General features: G+C 47.4%; 1 protein-coding gene and 1 non-coding gene across 2 annotated transcripts in view; both read left to right on the plus strand.

Annotated features, from left to right (window-relative positions):
* Positions 1-18,978, plus strand: part of LOC124606594 (mucin-1) — a 418,176-nt gene that overhangs the window by 136,698 nt on the left and 262,500 nt on the right. The window lies entirely within an intron of this gene.
* Trnas-cga lies at positions 17,210-17,283 on the plus strand. The gene has a single exon. It is a non-coding gene; the product is annotated as a tRNA-Ser (tRNA).

Consider the following 18,978-nt stretch of genomic DNA (forward strand, 5'->3'; position numbering starts at 1 on the left):
TGACCTGGTAGAAGCGTTTTGTAATATCCACAAGATGGAGATGATACTCTGGTTTAACCATAATACCTCTAAATAGGAGTCGTTTGACTAGTCTCCATGATTGTACTACGAGAGATTCAGCTATCACAATGACTGAGCCTAGGGAACTGAAAAGAATGGAGTACAATGGTCGAGAATCTCTTCGTAAGCCACACATTCAGAGTTCAGCGACGATTGAGCTGCTCTGAAGGACGACGCCACTGGACAGTGAACGATTGGAAACGACTGATTTGGAATGATGAATCACAGTATACCCTGTGGCAATCCGAAGAATGTATCTGAGTTGTGGGAATGCCTAGAGACTTCCTATCATCGTATGCAGTGCCAACAGTGAAGTGCGCAGGAAATTATGTTGTGGTAAGAGGGTGTTTTTCGTAGTTAGGATGTAGTGCTCTTACTGTGCCTACGAAAACGCAGGATATGTACACATTTTACATCACAGTAGAGCAACAGTTCCGAGACGACATACCAGCATGACAGCGCAACCCGCCATAAAGCAAAATCGCTGAGGCCATGATTTGTGCACAGTATCATCTGTGAAATGGATTGTCCTCCCGTGAGTCCCCGCTTAAACTCAATGGAACACATTTGGGATGAGTTAGAACAGGGTAGTCAAACTTTTCTCTACCTGCCGCCTACTGTTATCTCGCCAATACCATGCCAATGGTGATTTTTAAAGTTGGGAAATAACTTCACTTTATAAAATTTACAAAGAATCGTTGCGGGAAGAGGAGCACATAATAATAACAATAATAATTACGAAATACTTTGTTAAAATTTTGTGACCTAATAAAAATGTTTTTAGAACCAGTACCGCCCACTGCCCACCCTGAAAGCTGGAATGCCCACTAATGGTCTGTAGGGTCCAGGTTGGGTACTAATGGGGTAGAACTTCTTCAGACCCTAGCGTCCAACATCAGTACGTGATCCGGTTTCGGCTCTTGAGGAAGAATGGTCTGGCATTCTTCCAGGCAGAAAGACATTCTATTGAAAATGTCTCCAGCAGAGCTCCAGTCTGAAACGTGAATTTACTTTCCAAACTTTTTCTTAAGAATTTACTTTATTTACTAGCGATTCATCAAGAACATTAACACATTTAATCACACTATGTGAGTCTGCCTATGGCCGGCTGAGGTGGCCGTGCGGTTAAAGGCGCTGCAGTCTGGAACCGCAAGACCGCTACGGTCGCAGGTTCGAATCCTGCCTCGGGCATGGATGTGTGTGTTGTCCTTAGGTTAGTTAGGTTTAACTAGTTCTAAGTTCTAGGGGACTAATGACCTCAGCAGTTGAGTCCCATAGTGCTCAGAGCCATTTATGTGAGCCTGGAAGTAGTTGCGAGTGGGTAAGTGATGAAAACAAATCAAATTTCTTTCAACAAATGGAAATTTTATTCCTAAAAGCCTTTTTTTTAGAAACAGATTTAAAATTATAATCAGAAAGCACCCTCTAAGTATCAGGTTACAATTTATTCAGAAGCAGAAAGAACAAATTTTTGACAGTATGAGCTTTCGGGCTGATGCCGCTCACTTTTGACACGGCTATAGTCACGACCGCTCACAACATACTCTGAAAGACAACACTGGTGCAAATCTGCAACACACGAGATTACTTTAAACTAAAAATTTTAACAACTCACACAAGCACATAAACTATGCACCCCGTAGGAGAGATGGAAATGGTGCAAAACACTAACATTAAAAAAATTAACTTGCCACCGAAGGTGCAACTTGATCCAAAAAAAACGTCTTATGGTGGAAGGGTGGCAACTTTATATACTAAAATGACCATTTAAATAAAAACCCATGAAATGTAATCTTACATAAAATGTACAAGGTTGGTCAAACATGTTCTACATTACACACACACCGCCTCTCAAGATGATAGGCAAGATAAAAACATATTTCAGGAATTCGGCCGTTACACTTCAAGCAATAAATTCGTTAACACCGAATCCGACAAACATGACAGAGGCAGCAATTAACGTGCGGCAGGCAGACAGACAGACACTAACTGCCAAACAAATGCGGACGAGACACAGACAAGGAAGCTGGGGACGAGAGACTGACCAAGGAAACAAGTAGAATGTAAATGAAACAACATTTCAAGAATCACTTAACTTCTAAAACTGCGATGTGTGGCGAAGACCTGGCGCAGCACCCCCAAAACGATCTCCCGAACCGTCCGCTGCCAGCCGCTTCAACGGACGCAGGAAGGTGCGCCAATCTCCCGTCTCACGGCGTCGCAGCTCGCACCGGCCAGACCGAAGTCGAGGGTTGGCTCCTGTTGCTCTCGTGTCGGCAGCGAACTCACTACCCCTCGCTATACGCCGCGGCCCACTGGACTCACGTGGCGACCTCACATGCGCCGACGCTCAAGACGGACAAGTCATCTTGTGTCTCAGTGCGCGGCCGACCAACCGATCGATCCAACCGCCAATGAGCATTGCCCGAACAGACTCGAGCAGCCTGGCGGCCTAACACACGCTAGCACTCCGGACGACAGACAGACACTGACTGCCCCACACTGACCCGGCTGACCAACTGACCCCTTGGCGACTTTTTTTTTTTTCTTTATTGTGATTTCATTCCCCTGCCCCATATGGGAAGGGGAGGGCTGTCAGCAGCACAATCCGCCGCTCTTCAGCCGAGTAACATGACAACTAAAACTAGAACAAAATAATATATACATAAGGAGGTAAAAAAGGGGAACATAAAACAGAGTAAGGGGAGAAAATGGAGGTAAAAATACACTGACATGTAGACGTTCATTGGGGACAGTTAAAGCCACCAGAAAGTTAAAAAACGCAGTTGGCGATTCTTAAAACACAGAGAAGACACTGGATGCGCATGCACAGGTTAAAAGTTGGCCACAGTATTAAAAACACTCCGAAACAACACACTTAAAACCCACTGGAGCACACACGACGAAGAATAAAACTACCAGGTGGGACCTGCCGAGGGAAAGGTCAGAGAGGATGGAAAAGGAGGGGAGAGCACGGGGCAGCTGGGGAAGCGGCGGGATGAAGAGAGGAGGGGCAACCGTGGGTCCAGGAAGAGGCAGGAGACACATGGGGCGGGAGAGGAAAAGAGAAGACAGGGCAGGAGGGAGCGCAGAGACACTGAAAGAAGGCACAAGAGATGGAGGGGGAGTAGGAGGGGAAATCCGCTCAGAAGGAGGGAGGGGTTCTCTTGGCGAGCTCATAGCGCCCCTTAAATGCTCGTGAACAGGCAACCTTTCCCCTTTCCCACCAGAGGGAAACACCAAAGCTGCGATTGCCACAGCGGCGCCACCGCCAGAAACGGAGGGAGACTGCTTCACACAACGCGCTGCGGCGCGCTCTTCAAAACAGCAATTTTTACCACGGCTCTCAGTCGGCACAGAGGCGGGAGTTTAATGTCCAGTAATAAGTTTCCAGAGACTTTTGATCAGATGGAGTATCCGAAGCAACACTCCGCGAGCAGGTGTTCTGTTTACTAAAAGACAGTAAGGACCTCTACAGCAGACGTTTTCGTAAATCAGAGATGACGCCTTCCCCTGGAACGTCAGCAGCTACCTGCTTCTGCAGCTCGTGAACGGAGAGGAGTTGCACCGCCGCACCTTCCGCTTGCGGCCACCACCAGTCCTGTTTCTCCTCTCAAAGAGCCACCAGCGACCGGATGCCTCCTGTACCCTGGCAGTGAAGCCGCCTGAACCACAATGTGGGGAGGCCGGTGTAAGCACGCTTGTAAGCGGTGTCTATTTCGGTCATTACAAAGTAACACAGGCGCCGCCGCGGACGCGAGGACGGTCGCCGGCGTCCGTGGGGGGACTCGCGGAAAACCGGTTCCCTGAACAAAGGCGGCAGCGAGCGACTTCATAATGGAAAGCTAATTGGCTGCGTGACGCTACGGGAGCCTGCCGGCGGAGGGCGGCGCGTGGAGATGTCCCGCCAAGCAGCGGCGCAGGTGTGTTTACGCTGCCGACGACACGCCGAGGGGAAAGGTGCGACGTGACATTTTACAACTGTCGCCCACCTCTAGGTTCCTTCCGTCCGTTCGTAGGAGACTCAGAGGCGTCACACGAAGCCACACACTCGCAGCCGCGACCCGAATCCACGCAAAAAAATGGTTCAAATGGTTCAAATGGCTCTAAGCACTACGGGACTTAACATCTGAGGTCATCAGTCCCCTACACTTACAACTATTTAAACCTAACTAACCTAAGGACATCGCACACATCCATGCCCGAGGCAGGATTCGAACCTGCGACCGTAGCAGCAGCGCGGATCGAGACTGAAGCGCCTAGAACCGCTCGGCTACATCGGCCGGCCAATCCACGCACTCTTGGCGGCGTGCCACACGAATTAAGAGACGCATAATTCCGAGGATTTAATTGGAAACGTTTGTTAGTGACCCCGGAATATATGTCTCCACTGCTACACTGCCAAACCAATACACCGTCTAAGACAGAAAAAAAAAAAAACGACGCACGACGAGGAGAATATCCGAATGGGATGGAAATCGGTAGATGTACAGACAAATAAAAGACTGTGAGACGCCCTGCTAAACCCGCAGAACAGGTAGTTTAAGTTGTGGAAAGGGGCAAAAATAAGCGGCTGTCAGTTGCACTCGAACATACAACCTTTTGAAACTTGCTGGCAGATTAAAACTGTGTGCCGGACCGAGACTCGAACTCGGGACCTTTGCCTTTCGCGGGCAAGTGCTCTACCAGCTGAGCTACCCAAGCACGGCTCACGCCCCGTCCTCACGGCTTTACTTCTGCCAGTATCTCGTCTCATACCTTCCAAACTTTACAGAAGCTCTCCTGCGAACCTTGCAGAACTAGCACTCCTGAAAGAAAGGATACAGCGGAGACATGACTTAGTCACAGCCTGGGGGATGATTCCAGAATGAGATTTTCACTCTGCAGCGGAGTGTGCGCTGATATGAAACTTCCTGGCAGATTAAAGCTGTGAGGACGGGGCGTGAGTCGTGCTTGCGTAGCTCAGTTGATAGAGCACCTGCCCGCGAAAGGTAAAGGTCCCGAGTTCGAGTCTCAGTCCGGCACACAGTTTTAATCTGCCAGGAAGTCTCATATCAGCGCACACTCCGCTGCAGAGTGAAAATCTCATTCTGGATACAACCTTTTATTTGATCAAACATTACAAGAGCCAAGAAAATTAAAAAAAAAAACCACGGCTTTAGTTTCGGAACTTAATTAGCGGCTGACTGCGCCGTACTATCTCATGCCTTAAGGGCAAGACCACTTTAATTTAAAAACAGGTGAAAGCCAACAACGCCGCGCGGGATTAGCCGAGCGGTCTCGGGCGCTGCAGTCATGGACTGTGCGGCTGGTCCCGGCGGAGGTTCGAGTCCTCCCTCGGGCATGGTGTGTATGTTTGTCCTTAGGACAATTTAGGTTAAGTAGCGTGTAAGCTTAGGGACTGATGACCTTAGCAGTTAAGTCCCATAAGATTTCATACACATTTGAACATTTGAACAAAGCCAACAACTTAAAGCTCAACTAGAATCAGAAATTTAAAAGGCAAAGCGTTATCTTAAAACAGTTCCTTAATTAGGCTGAAGGCCCAAAGAATCTAACACTTCAAGAACAAAACAACTTAAATTCAAAATCGGCTGAATGCCCAACACTTACGACTCAACAACATTAATTTTAAAAATGCCAAAGGCTTTAGGTAAAACAGTTCTTAAATTAGGCTGAAGGCCCAAACCATCTGACGCCTTAAGGGCAAAACGACCTTAATCAAAAAATCGGCTGAAAGCGATCCAAGTACAAACAATAAGAAAAGGCAGTACGCCCAAGGGCGCTCAGAAGTTCCGAGGGTCGGCCTGGAATTCAAACACTAACCATCGCTTACGTGAGACAGGCAGTCGGCCCAACCATTGTCGATCTGACGACAACCCAACCGACAGACACGTTTATTCAAAAATATCTAGAGCTTGCTGATACCTCTACGCTCAGCTCTGAGGGTTTCTTCTACTGAACAAGTTCAAACTCGTTAACGCGCAACACTAGCAGAGAAACACTGCAAAGTGCCAAAACAGAATTCGAACCCTGCTCACTGAAACTCACTTTGAAATACTTTATGGGATTTCCGTAACGGGAAAGTTAATTCGTTTGTCAAGAAACATTATGAACTCTAGATTTCTGAAATGATAAGCATTTATGAAACATAAATTCCATTGCAGAAGGTTCACGACTTGCTATCTCAAACTCATTTTTTCTCCCGGCCGATTTCGCGAAATTATTTGATTTTTAGGACTTCCAGCCAATCAGAATCAGAATGCTTACTTCGCAGCCTCCTGTACAACGTTGAGAAAGTGTGATGTCATCCACCTGAGTAAAAAAAAAAGAAGTCCTTTAAATTTCGATTACACGGTAAGACACAGATATCTGAAGACTATTAATTCGAGTAAGCCGGTCGCTGTGGCCGAGCGGCTCTCGGCACTTCAGTCCGGAACCACGCTGGTGCTACGGTCGCAGGTTCGAATCCTGCCTCGGGTATGGGTGTGTGTAATGTCCTTAGTTTAGTTAGGTGTAAGTAGTTCTAAGTCTAGGGAACTGATGACCTCAGATGTTAAGTCTCATAGTGCTTAGAGCCGTTTGAACCATTTCAAAAATGGACTCAACTGCTGAGGTCATTAGTCCTCTAGAACTTAGAACTAGTTAAACCTAACTAACCTAAGGACATCACAAACATCCATGCCCGAGGCAGGATTCGAACCTGCGACCGTAGCGGCCTTGCGGTTCCAGACTGCAGCGCCTTTAACCGCACGGCCACTTCGGCCGGCTTGAACCATTTTTGAATTCGAGTAGCTACCTAGGAATTCCAGTTAGGAACAACTTGAGCTGCAACGATCACATAGATAATGTTGTGTGGAAGGCAAACCAAAGACTACGCTTCGTTGGCAGATCACATAGAAGACGCAGTAGGTCTACTAAACAGAGTGCCTACACAACGCTTGTTCGTCCTCCATCAGAGTAGTACTGTGCCGTGTGGGGTCATTAACAGATAATATTAACGAAGGACATCAAAAAAGTTCAAAGAAGGGTAGCTCGTTCTGTATTATCACGAAATAGGCGACAGAGTTCACGGACATGATAAGCGAGTTGGGATGGCAATCATTAAAACAAAGGCGAGATCTTTTCACGAATTTTCAGTCACCAACTTCCTCACTCAAAATGAAAATATTTCATTGGCACCAGCCCACATAGGGAGAACTGATCATCGTAACAGGCTTTCTTGCAAACGATGTTGGAAATGCAAGCCGTGGGGTGGGTATTACTTTCGTAGTAAACCCACCATGCAGGCAGCGGCCACAACCCATTTAGGATATATGAAGCTGGTATCTGTACAGATATCGTTGGTGATCTTGCAGCTCTAGAAAAATGAAATTATAATGAAATCTAGACCTTCAGCTGCTTACAGGCGTTGACAAATATCAACGGGAACAATTGAAAAATGTGTGCCTTGACCAGGACTCGAACCGGGAACCTCCTGCTTATATGGCAACGCTCTAACCAACTAAGCCACCGAGTACACAGACGATAGTGCGACTGCAGGGACTTAGCTCTGGCACGCTCTCCGTCAGACGCACACTTACCAACTTTCTGTCCACACACTACATTTCCAGTGCGCCTGCCCACCATACTCATTACTCGCGGCAGTCAATCTACCGATACCCGAACTCTTACGGGAATCGGTAGATTGGCTGCCGTCCAAATCTCCATTTGACCTGATGTCTATTCTCCCTTGTGCTCGAACTGTATTACAGCGTGTGCCGCGCGGAGTGGCCGCGCGGTTTGTGACACCATGTCACGGATTGCGCCGCTCCTCCCGACGGAAGTTCCTCCCTCAGGCATGGGCGTGTGTGTTGTTCCTAGAATATGTTAGTTTTAGTTTACAAAATTTTGAAAAACACAGCCCTCAGTCGCGAACACAATTAATTTGTGACCTAGGTTTCGGTGTCACCTTCTTCGGACAAAATTAATACTAAATGTTACAGCATATCGTACCAAAAAATACGAAAGCTGCGGTCATTCGCCGGCCGGTGTGGCCGAGCGGTTCTAGGCGCTTCAGTCTGAAACCGTGCGACCGCTACGGTCACAGGTTCGAATCCTGCCTCGGGCATGGGTGTGTGTGATGTCCTTAGGTTAGTTAGGTTTAAGTTCCAGAGGGCTGATGACCTCAGATGTTAAGTCGCATAGTGCTCAGAGCCATTTGAACCATTTTGCGGTCATACCTGACAGCGTCAGATAGAATTAAAATAAAATCCAAGAAAGCCACTAGGGGCTGCCATATGTCCTCCGCTACAGTCAACACAAAATACAGGGTGTTTCAAAAAGAATACCACAACTTAAGGAATTTAAAACTCTGCAACGACGAAAGGCAGAGCTAAGCACTATCTGTCGGCGAATTAAGGGAGCTATAAAGTTTCATTTAGTTGTACATTTGTTCGCTTGAGGCGCTGTTGACTAGGCGTCAGCGTCAGTTGATGCTAAGATGGCGACCGCTCAACAGAAAGCTTTTTGTGTTATTGAGTACGGCGGAAGTGAAACGACGACAGTTGTTCAGCGTGCATTTCGAACGAAGTATGGTGTTAATCCTCCTGATAGGTGGTGTATTAAACGTTGGTATAAACAGTTTACAGAGAATGGGTGTTTGTGCAAAGGGAAAAGTTCTGGACGGCCGAGAACGAGTGATGAAAATGTAGCACGCATCCAGCAAGCATTTGTTCGCAGCCAAGGAAAATCGACTCGCAGAGCTAGCAGAGAGCTGCAAATTCCACAATCAACTGTATGGAGAGTTCTACGAAAAAGGTTAGTTATGAAACCTTATCGTCTGAAATTGGTTCAAGCACTGTCTGCAGCTGATAAGATTAAAAGAATCGATTTCTGTGATTTTATCCTTGCTCAAATGGAAACAGATGAATCTTTCGTTATCAAAGATTGTGTTTAGTGATGAAGCAACTTTCCACACTAACGGGAAAGTCAACCGTCACAATGTCTGTATATGAGGCACTGAGAATCCGCGGGAAACAACTCACTATGAACGTGACTCGCCTAAGTGAACGTTTTCTGTGCCATTTCAGCCAATAAAGTTTTTGGTCCCTTTTTCTTCGAAGGTGCTACTGTAACTGGACTACAGTATCTGGAGATGTTAGAGAATTGGCTGTTCCCTCAGCTCGAACAAGAAGCACAACAATTAAAATTTCAGCAGGATGGAGCGCCACCACATTGGCACTTATCTGTCCGTAACTACCTGAACGTCAACTACCCGAGGCGATGGATCGGCCGCCAGGCAGCCCGTGACAGAGCACTTCATCACTGGCCCCCAAGAAGCCCTGATCTTACCCCCTGCGATTTTTTCTTATGGGGGTATGTTAAGGATATGGTGTTTCGGCCACCTCTCCCAGCCACCATTGATGATTTGAAACGAGAAATAAAAGCAGCTATCCAAACTGTTACGCCTGATTTGCTACAGAGAGTGTGGAACGAGTTGGAGTATCGGGTTGATATTGCTCGTGTGTCTGGAGGGGGCCATATTGAACATCTCTGAACTTGTTTTTGAGTGAAAAAAAACCTTTTTAAATACTCTTTGTAATGATGTATAACAGGTTATATTATGTTTCTTTCATTAAATACACATTTTTAAAGTTGTGGTATTCTTTTTGAATCACCCTGTAGTTTTAGTTTAAGTTTAAGTAGTGTGTAACTCTAGGGCTCGATGGTTCAAATGGTTCTGAGCACTATGGGACTTAACATCTGAGGTCATCAGTCCCCTAGAACTTAGAACTACTTAAGCCTAACTAACCTAAGGACATCACACACATCCACGCCCGAGGCAGGATTCGATAGGGCTCGGTGATCTCAGCGGTTTCGTCCGTTAGGAATTCACCTACATCTGAACATTTGTATTACCATGACTGCTGAAGTGAAGCGTCTGAAGACAGTGTCTGACAGTGCGCAGGAATCACGATAAGATAGAACGGGCACAAGGAAGAGAAGACACCGCGAGAACTACAGATTTAGGCGGCTTCTGCAACCGTGCACGGATGTCCGAGGCGGTTAAAACGACTGTTCGCGACAAGCGGGAAATCCGGGTTCGGCATAATTTTTCATTTGTTCTGGTATATTCTACAGTTGATGTGGAAATACAGTCGCAGTTTGCGGGTTCATTCGCCTCAGCGTTGCTCTCTTCCCTCTTTGCCAGGGCAGTATCTGTGCAGTGGAATCTAGACACGTCTGGTTCGTTGGCTACGGAGTGCTTTACCCTGTTAGGCATCGGGTATGGCTAAGGTGAGCGACCAACCTGCGTTTACGAGACAGGTGTTAAAGAACTGCGGCAGGAGATACGACGCTATTAGTCGGGGCAACTGGATTCCGAGGGCTGTCGATCACAGGTGTGGGACGTGCGCGGACTTCGTATTTGGAAGCAGCGTCTCTGCAGCAGGAAGCGCGAGAGGCGCGTAATGGCGGGCATAAACAGCGCGGCGGGCGAGGCCGCCCCGTCCCTCTCCAGTGGCTGCGGCCGGAGCTGGAGCGCTGATGGACGGCGGCCTCTTCCAGAGCAAGGACGCCTTCCTCGCCCGCCGCTCCGGCCCATCAAACCAGTCACGGCGGCCGCTCCAGCTCGAGCTCCAGCCGCAGCGCCGGCGCCCCAGCTGCCAGCTGCCGGCGCCCGCACCGGTCCAGCTCCGGCGCTAATCTCCTCCAGTAAACACTTGCCGACTGGCTGCCGGCCGGACGCTCCGCGCGTGCGCCTCGGATCGCCGCTCCAGTCACGATTATGAGTGAGGTCGTGGCGTACGTGAAAGACGCCCGGCGATTGCCTCTGGTGACGTCACGGACTGAGTGCTACGCACACAGCAGTCTCCTTGTTTATACACTGCTGGCCATTAAAATTGCTACACCACGAAGGTGACGTGCTACAGACGCGAAATTTAACCGACAGGAAGAAGATCCTGTATACGCTAGTGATTAGCTTTTCAGAGCATTCACTCAAGGTTGGCGCCGGTGGCGATACCTATAACGTGCTGACATGAGGCAAGTTTCCAACCGATTTCTCAAACACAAACAGCAGTTGACCGGCGTTGCCTGGTGAAACGTTGTTGTGATGCCTCGTGTAAGGAGGAGAAATGCGTACCATCACGTTTCCGACTTTGATAAAGGTCGGATTGTAGCCTATCGCGATTGCGGCTTATCGTATCGTGACATTGCTGCTCGCGTTGGTCGAGATCCAATGACTGTTAGCAGAATATGGAATCGGTGGGCTCATGAGGGTAATACGGAACGCCGTGCTGGATCCCAACGGCCTCGTATCACTAGCAGTCGAGATGACAGGCATCTAATCCGCATGGCTGTAACGGATCGTGCAGCCACGTCTCTATCCCTGAGTCAACAGATGGGGACGTTTGCAAGACAACAACCATTTGCACGAACAGTTCGACGACGTTTGCAGCAGCATGGACTATCAGCTCGGAGACCGTGGCTGCGCTTACCCTTGACGCTGCATCACAGAAAGGAGCGCCTGCGATGGTCTACTCGACGACGAACCTGGGTGCACGAATGGCAAAACGTCATTTTTTCGGATGAATCCAGGTTCTGTTTACAGCATCAAGATTGTCGCATCCGTGTTTGGAGACACCGCGGTGAACGCACATAGAAAGCGTGTATTCGTCATCACCCGGCGTGATGGTATGGGGTGCCATTGGTTACACGTCTCGGTCACCTCTTGTTCGCATTGACGGCACTTTGAACAGTGGACGTTACATTTCAGATGTGTTACGACCCGTGGCTCTACCCTTAATTCGATCCCTGCGAAACCCTACATTTCAGCAGGGTAATGCACGACCGCATGTTGCAGGTCCTGTACGGGCCTTTGTGGATACAGAAAATGTTCGACTGCTGCCCTGGCCAGCATATTCTCCAGATCTCTCACCGATTGAAAACGTCTGGTCGATGGTGGCCGAGCAAGTGGCTCGTCACAATACGCCAGTCACTACTGTTGATGAACTTTGGTATCGTGTTGAAGTGCAGCTGTACCCGTACACGCCATCCAAGCTCTGTTTGACTCATTGCCCAGGCGTATCAACGCCCTTATTACGGCCAGAGGTGGTTTTTCTGGGTACCGATTTCTCAGGATCTATGCACCCAAATTGCATGAAAATGTAATCACATGTCAGTTCTAGTATAATATATGTGTCCAATGAATACCCATTTATCATCTGCATTTCTTGTTGGTGTAGCAATTTTAATGGTCAGTAGTGTATGTATTTTACCAGCGGCTCTGCTCCTTTCGAAGATACACTTTGGCTTTCTCGACGGCACCGATACGTCCCTCTCAGGCCACGGTGTCGTTGTTCATAAGCCGTCCTCTCACGGGACGTGAAAACGCACGTGGACGAGGAGCTGGTGATGTCACAGCTTAGAACTCTGGGCTAACAAGATATACGGGCTGCAACAAACTTGTGACGTCACACTAGTAGGCTTGTCCGCCACACTTCGGGTTCGCTCGTCTCCGTGCAGGTCCCGCGGGAATTCGGTACTTATTTAAAAGGTCTTAAATTTGTCGTATGTTATCGAGAAGGAAGGGATTTAAACCCGCAGTCAAGAATTATTAAAACTCGTCTGAAATAGTTATTTACTCCCCGCAGAGACTGCTGCTGGCACTCGTAAGACCTGTCTTTCTCGTGGGCCTCGGCAGAATTCCACGTACCCCTACAAAACGGAGCGTGAAACAAAGAATCTGGCGTCTTAAATATTTGCCTCTTGGAGAGGAGCGTGGCCAGTGAAACGCGTCAACGTTTTACGTTACAATAAGTGAGAATTAATTGAAACCCTCAGCTGCCGACAGGTGTTTGTCATATACCTTGATGGGGACAGTTGAAAATGTGTGCCCCGACCGGGACTCGAACCAGGTGTCTCCTGATTACGTGACAGACGCTCTACCCATCTGAGCCACCGAGGAGACAGATGAATAGCGCGACTTACACGCTTCCCGTGAGACCCACATTCCCAACTGCCGACAACCTACGTTCGTAATGTACTTAATAGATATTTGCCCATCCACTCATTACTCGCGCACACTAAGCTGACGATTCCCGTAAGAGTTTGGGCAACCTGTGTCCACCTGCACAGACGTTACAAGCGTGAGATGGGAGCCGCCACATTGTACGGCATTAAACATCGTATTTGATGGGTTATGGGTTATCGATCTCCTAGAGTTCTTGATATGAATACAAACCGTTTCAAAGCGTCACCAAATTGATGATATCTTTAAAACTCTTCGTTTTAGCTAAGATTTGTTACAATAGAATGACAGGAAACCACTTACCAGTAGGTAAAATCTTCCTGTACTTAAAGTTTTTAGTGTTATAACTTGGGTGGCACGAAAGTATCCCGCTTCACTGCTACAGCACAATGATGATACACCAAAATGGCTTCTTTTTGGTACATTTTACGTGTTAAATATCAAATAATGCCATCGGTAGATACAGTCTTTATACAGGGTATGCCGTTTACTGAGGCATGATTGCAATATCGGAACCCTCGTGCAGTTGATAACGTCGTGAGTTCTGGAGATGTAAAGGGAAAGGCAGTAGTTCCACGTCTACCTCGTTACAAATTTTTTTTCACCTTTTTTTTCAAAAATATTCTTGGTCTTGTTTAGTCATTTAATACAAGTATTATCTCGAAGTCGCGTTATTTACTATAAATAATGTATGTGCTATCACTGTTGTTGCCGCGCGGGATTAGCCGAGCGGTCTTAGGCAGTGCAGTCGTGGACTGTGCGGCTGATCCCGGCGGAGGTTCGAGTCCTCCCTCGGGCATGGGTGTGTGTTTTTGTCCTTAGGTTAATTCAGTTTAAGTATTGTGTAAGCTTAGGGACTGATGACCTTAGCAGTTAAGTCCCATAAGATTTCACACACTTTTTTTATTTTTTTGAAAGTACTGTTGTTGCAAAGTCGAACGACTGTAATGTTTCCCCAGTAGCTAGAGATTTTAACGTGACTCCCAGTCTATGTTAGAAAGTAAACACAAGTTACAGACTGGACGTTTTTGCAATTATGAAACATTCTATAGTATAAAAGGTGACAATTATTGAACTATATGGAAAAAACGTAAATCAGTTACAAACTACGGCATGCACACACTTTATTCAACTTGTAAACGTCACTACAGATACTCGGATTTAGGTTATGAGATATTCGATATACCTGCCATCGTTGGCGATAATGTGGCGCAGACGAATAACGAAATTCTCCATAACCCGCTGAAGCAGAGGATGACACGCGTAAAGCTGAAATACTAAACACCTTTTTCCAAAGCTGTTTCACAGAGGAAGACCGCACTGCAGTTCCTTCTCTAAATCCTCGCACAAACGAAACAATGGCTGACATCTAAATAAGTGGCCAAGGAATAGAAAAGCAACTGGAATCACTCAATAGAGGAAAGTCCACTGGACCTGACGGGATACCAATTCGATTCTACACAGAGTACGCGAAAGAACTTGCCCCCCTTCTAACAGCCGTGTACCGTAAGTCTCTAGAGGAATGGAGGGTTCCAAATGATTGGAAAAGAGCACAGGTAGACCCAGTCTTCAAGAAGGGTCGTCGAGCAGATGCGCAAAACTATATCTCTGACGTCGATCTGTTGTAGAATTTTAGAACATGTTTTTTGCTCGAGTATCATGTCGTTTTTGGAAACCCAGAATCTACTATGTAGGAATCAACATGAATTCCGGAAACAGCGATCGTGTGAGACCCAACTCGCTTTATTTGTTCGTGAGACCCAGAAAATATTAGATACAGGCTCCCAGGTAGATGCTATTTTTCTTGACTTTCGGAAGGCGTTCGATACAGTTCCGCACTGTCGCCTGATAAACAAAGTAAGAGCCTACGGAATATCAGACCAGCTGTGTGGCTGGATTGAAGAGTTTTTAGCAAACAGAACACAGCATGTTGTTATCAATGGAGAGACGTCTACAGACGTTAAAGTAACCTCTGGCGTGCCACAGGGGAGTGACGGAGGAGATAGAGAAGATCCAAAGAAGAGCGGCGCGTTTTGGTAACCGTGATAGCGTTACGGAGATGTTTAGCAAACTCAAGTGGCAGACTCTGCAAGAGAGGCGCTCTGCATCGCGGTGTAGCTTGCTCGCCAGGTTTCGAGAGGGTGCGTTTCTGGATGAGGTATCGAATATATTGCTTCCCCCTACTTACACCTTCCGAGGAGATCACGAATGTAAAATTAGAGAGATTAGAGCGCGCACGGAGGCTTTCAGACAGTCGTTCTTCCCGCGAACCATACGCGACTGGAACGGGAAAGGGAGGTAATGACAGTGGCACGTAAAGTGCCCTCCGCCACACACCGTTGGGTGGCTTGCGGAGTATAAATGTAGATGTAGATGTAGAAGTGTCGGAACATCGATGCTGTTAACGACCTCCTGAATGGCTGTTTCCAGCTCAGCAATGGTTTTGGAGTTACTGCTGCACACCTTGTTTTTAATAGAGTCCCACAAAAAGGAGTCGCATGTGCTGAGATGCGGAGAAAATGGCGGCCAATCGAGGCTAATGCCAGTGGCCTCTGGGTACCCCAGAGCCAGAATGCGGTCCCCAAAGTGCTCCTCCAGGACATCAAACACTCTGCTGCGTCGATGGTATGGAGCTCCGTCTTGCATGAACCGCATCATGTCAAAATCATGGTCACTTTGGATAATGGGGATGAAATCATCTTCCAAAACCTCCCCTTGCCATTCGGTAGTCACTGTGCCATCAAGGAATATCGCACCGATTATTCCGTGACTGGACATTGCACACGACACAGCCATCCATTGACGGTGAGGAGATTTGTCGATTACGAAATGCGGATTCTCAGTCCTCCAAATGTGCCCGTTTTGCTTATTGCCTAATCCATCCAAATGTAAGTGGGCTTCGTTGCTGAACCAAACCATACTAATTCCCATCATGCACTGCGGCCAACCGTGCGGTTTGAACGTCTTAACTAAAACGTTCAGAAGTAATGACGATTTTATTTCACATAGTTCAATAACTTTCACCATGTATATGAACGCATATATTTGGGTTTATGAACTGGCTTACGGAAATTTTGGAAATTTATGGTAAGATCTTAAGGGATCAAACTGCTGAGGTTATCGGTCGCTAAGCTTGCACACTACTTAATCTAACTTAAAAACTAACTTACGCTAAGGACAACACACACACACACACACACATACACAACACACACACACACACACACACACACACACACACATGCACGAGGAAGGATTCGAACCGCCGACGGGAGGAACCGCGCGGACCGTAACAAGGCGCCTAAGACCGCGCGGCTACCCCGCGCGGCAACTTACGTTTGTGTGTGTTGCCAGTAAATGTGTTTTTTAGTGGTGGTGGTGGTGGTGATGATGAGCTGCTTCGAAAAAATCTCTTCCTCCATTCTAATGAAATTATGAACCGAATCTCGATTTTGGAACCTATGTTATGAAGTACGTTATTTCAGAGTGTTGATAGTCAATGCGACATCGAGAATATGGATATTGTGCATGCGCAAAAAGACATCAGGCATTATACCTTCCACTCTATTCAATTTAAAAACCGAAAATGGTAAAAAAATTAGTTAAGGAATAAGTTCTACTCGTATGTATCTCAGATCGTTGTGCAGTACTATAGATTGTTTCTGCATCAGCAATTCACTGTTCAAACCATCGACGAATTCAGAATCTTGTTCGCGATTTTCTTCGTTCTTCTTCGACAACCACTAACGGAGTTAACCCAGCTGCTTAGTGGGCGTACATTTTCATAAAGAACTTGTATGGTTTGAGTGTCAAATAATGCCGACAACGGCCACTGGAGAGCGCGGAGAGCGGAAATTACGACTGAAGATGGCTTTTACCAGAAATATCGACCCTTAGACAATGTGTCTAATAGTGTATTTTAAATACGACAGTACTCCATATTAGGCACTGTACAACATTAAAACACGTCCAGAATGAGATTTTCACTCTGCAGCGGAGTGTGCGCTGATACGAAACTTCTTGGCAGATTACAACTGTGTGCACCGACCGAGACTCGAACTCGGGACCTTTGCCTTTTGGAAGGTAGGAGACGAGATACTGGCACAAGTAAAGCTGTGAGGACCGGGCGTGAGTCGTGCTTCGGTAGCTCAGATGGTAGAGCACTTGCCTGCGAAAGGCAAAGGTCCCGAGTTCGAGTCTCGGTCGGTGCACACAGTTTTAATCTGCCAGGAAGTTTAATTAAAACACTTGATAATGGCACTTTAAAGCCGAAATCATGATCGTTTAAATGTAACACTGCAAATAAAAAAACAGTCTAATGGAGGTACTGACTTTAAAGAAATACATTATGACTCTGGCGCCACATTATGAAAAAAATTATGAAATGTATTAATATATAATTCTAATTTCGTTCTCTTTCGTGAGGTCAGATGTCCCGTTCGCGTCCACGTCAACGTTAGCTGCCTCGTCCCGTGTGAGGACAGCTTTAGCTGTGATAGACATTCAACCAGACGAGTTAAAACAGCAGCTCATTATATCTTCACTAGTTCGCGGATGGAACGCGGGGTGAATGACTGCTTAAATGCTCTTGTGCGTGACGTAGATGGTCTAATAGCGCCGCAACCTCTACCGGAGGGGTACGTGAAGTGTTGAAGAATATCTCCAATTTCTTCACTTAATACTGGCTCTTGAGACTTTGAAAGTCGGCTCCCGTTGGATAACTGGTGTCCCCCTTTAGCAGAAAGCTAAATTTTCTTTTTTTTTATTTCCGACTACAATTCTACGTCAACAGGAAGTCCTCATAGGTTTTGATGAGTGAGTTTGAGATTATCAAAACATGTGACATGAATGGCCGAATCTTTCGATTGCATTGAGTTAGAACCTTTCATTTAGTATACCGCCAAAGGACCGTACACCTTATTAGGACGTGAAAAATTTCAGGTCGATGCGTCTACTCGTTCCGAAATATATGGGTTTTTAACTGTCGGACAGACAGACAGACAGACAGACAGACAGAGAACAAAATGATCATACAAGGTTTCCGTTTTTACCGAGTGACGCACGGAACCCTAAAACGGACGTCAAAAGAGTTCCCGTCGCGTGCATTATACACGCTTCGGCGAGGGCGAAAGCGGACGATGCTTTTGGTGCTCCCTATTGCGAGGCAGGCAGAGCGCGCGCATCTGCCTGCAACGCACTGCCCGCCGAGCAGCAAAGCCGAGGCTGACGCCACCGCGGCTGCGTTCGATTTCACTGGGCGCGCACTGCAGACGCCCGACGTGCATATGTAGGTTGCTGGGTGCGCCGAGAAGCGATTGATGGACGGCCAGGGAGCGCGAGAGGCGAAAGGTAGCGCCACGCCACGCCACGCACCCGGCACATGTGTGTGTGCGCGAGAAAGCGGCCGCCCGACTACACGGGAACATCCTTTCGCAAGGTAGCGCCTCTCGCTTCTGCCCAAACTCATTCTGGATTTTCTGTCGCTCGTGAGGGTAAAGGGAGTGGGGGTGGATGGGGGACTGATCAGTCCCACTTGAAACAGATCCGTACGAATCGGTTCAGCATGTAAGCTTAGCCGGGGGCTGTGTAACCTTTTCTCCGTCGATGGTTGACTCTGAACTGCGGCACGGCTAGACCGAACTGCAGGTATTTTCTGAATCAATAGAGTCGACTCCGTCGAGTCCTGGGCCGGCGTACGAAAGCGAGGCGCACGGTCGCGTTAAAGATACACTGTATGATCGAAAGTGTCCGGACAACTGTTAGTGAACATTAATATGGAGCCTGACCCCCCTCCCTCCCCCCCCCCCCCCCAGCCGGCCGTTGTGGCAGAGCTGTTCTAGGCGCTTCTGTTGTTGTAGTAGTATTAGTAGTAATAGACGGCAAATCATCGAGTAAAACTGAAGTGA

Source organism: Schistocerca americana, chromosome 3 (genome assembly GCF_021461395.2).
Source record: "Schistocerca americana isolate TAMUIC-IGC-003095 chromosome 3, iqSchAmer2.1, whole genome shotgun sequence".
NCBI classification, from domain to species: Eukaryota; Metazoa; Arthropoda; class Insecta; order Orthoptera; family Acrididae; genus Schistocerca; species Schistocerca americana.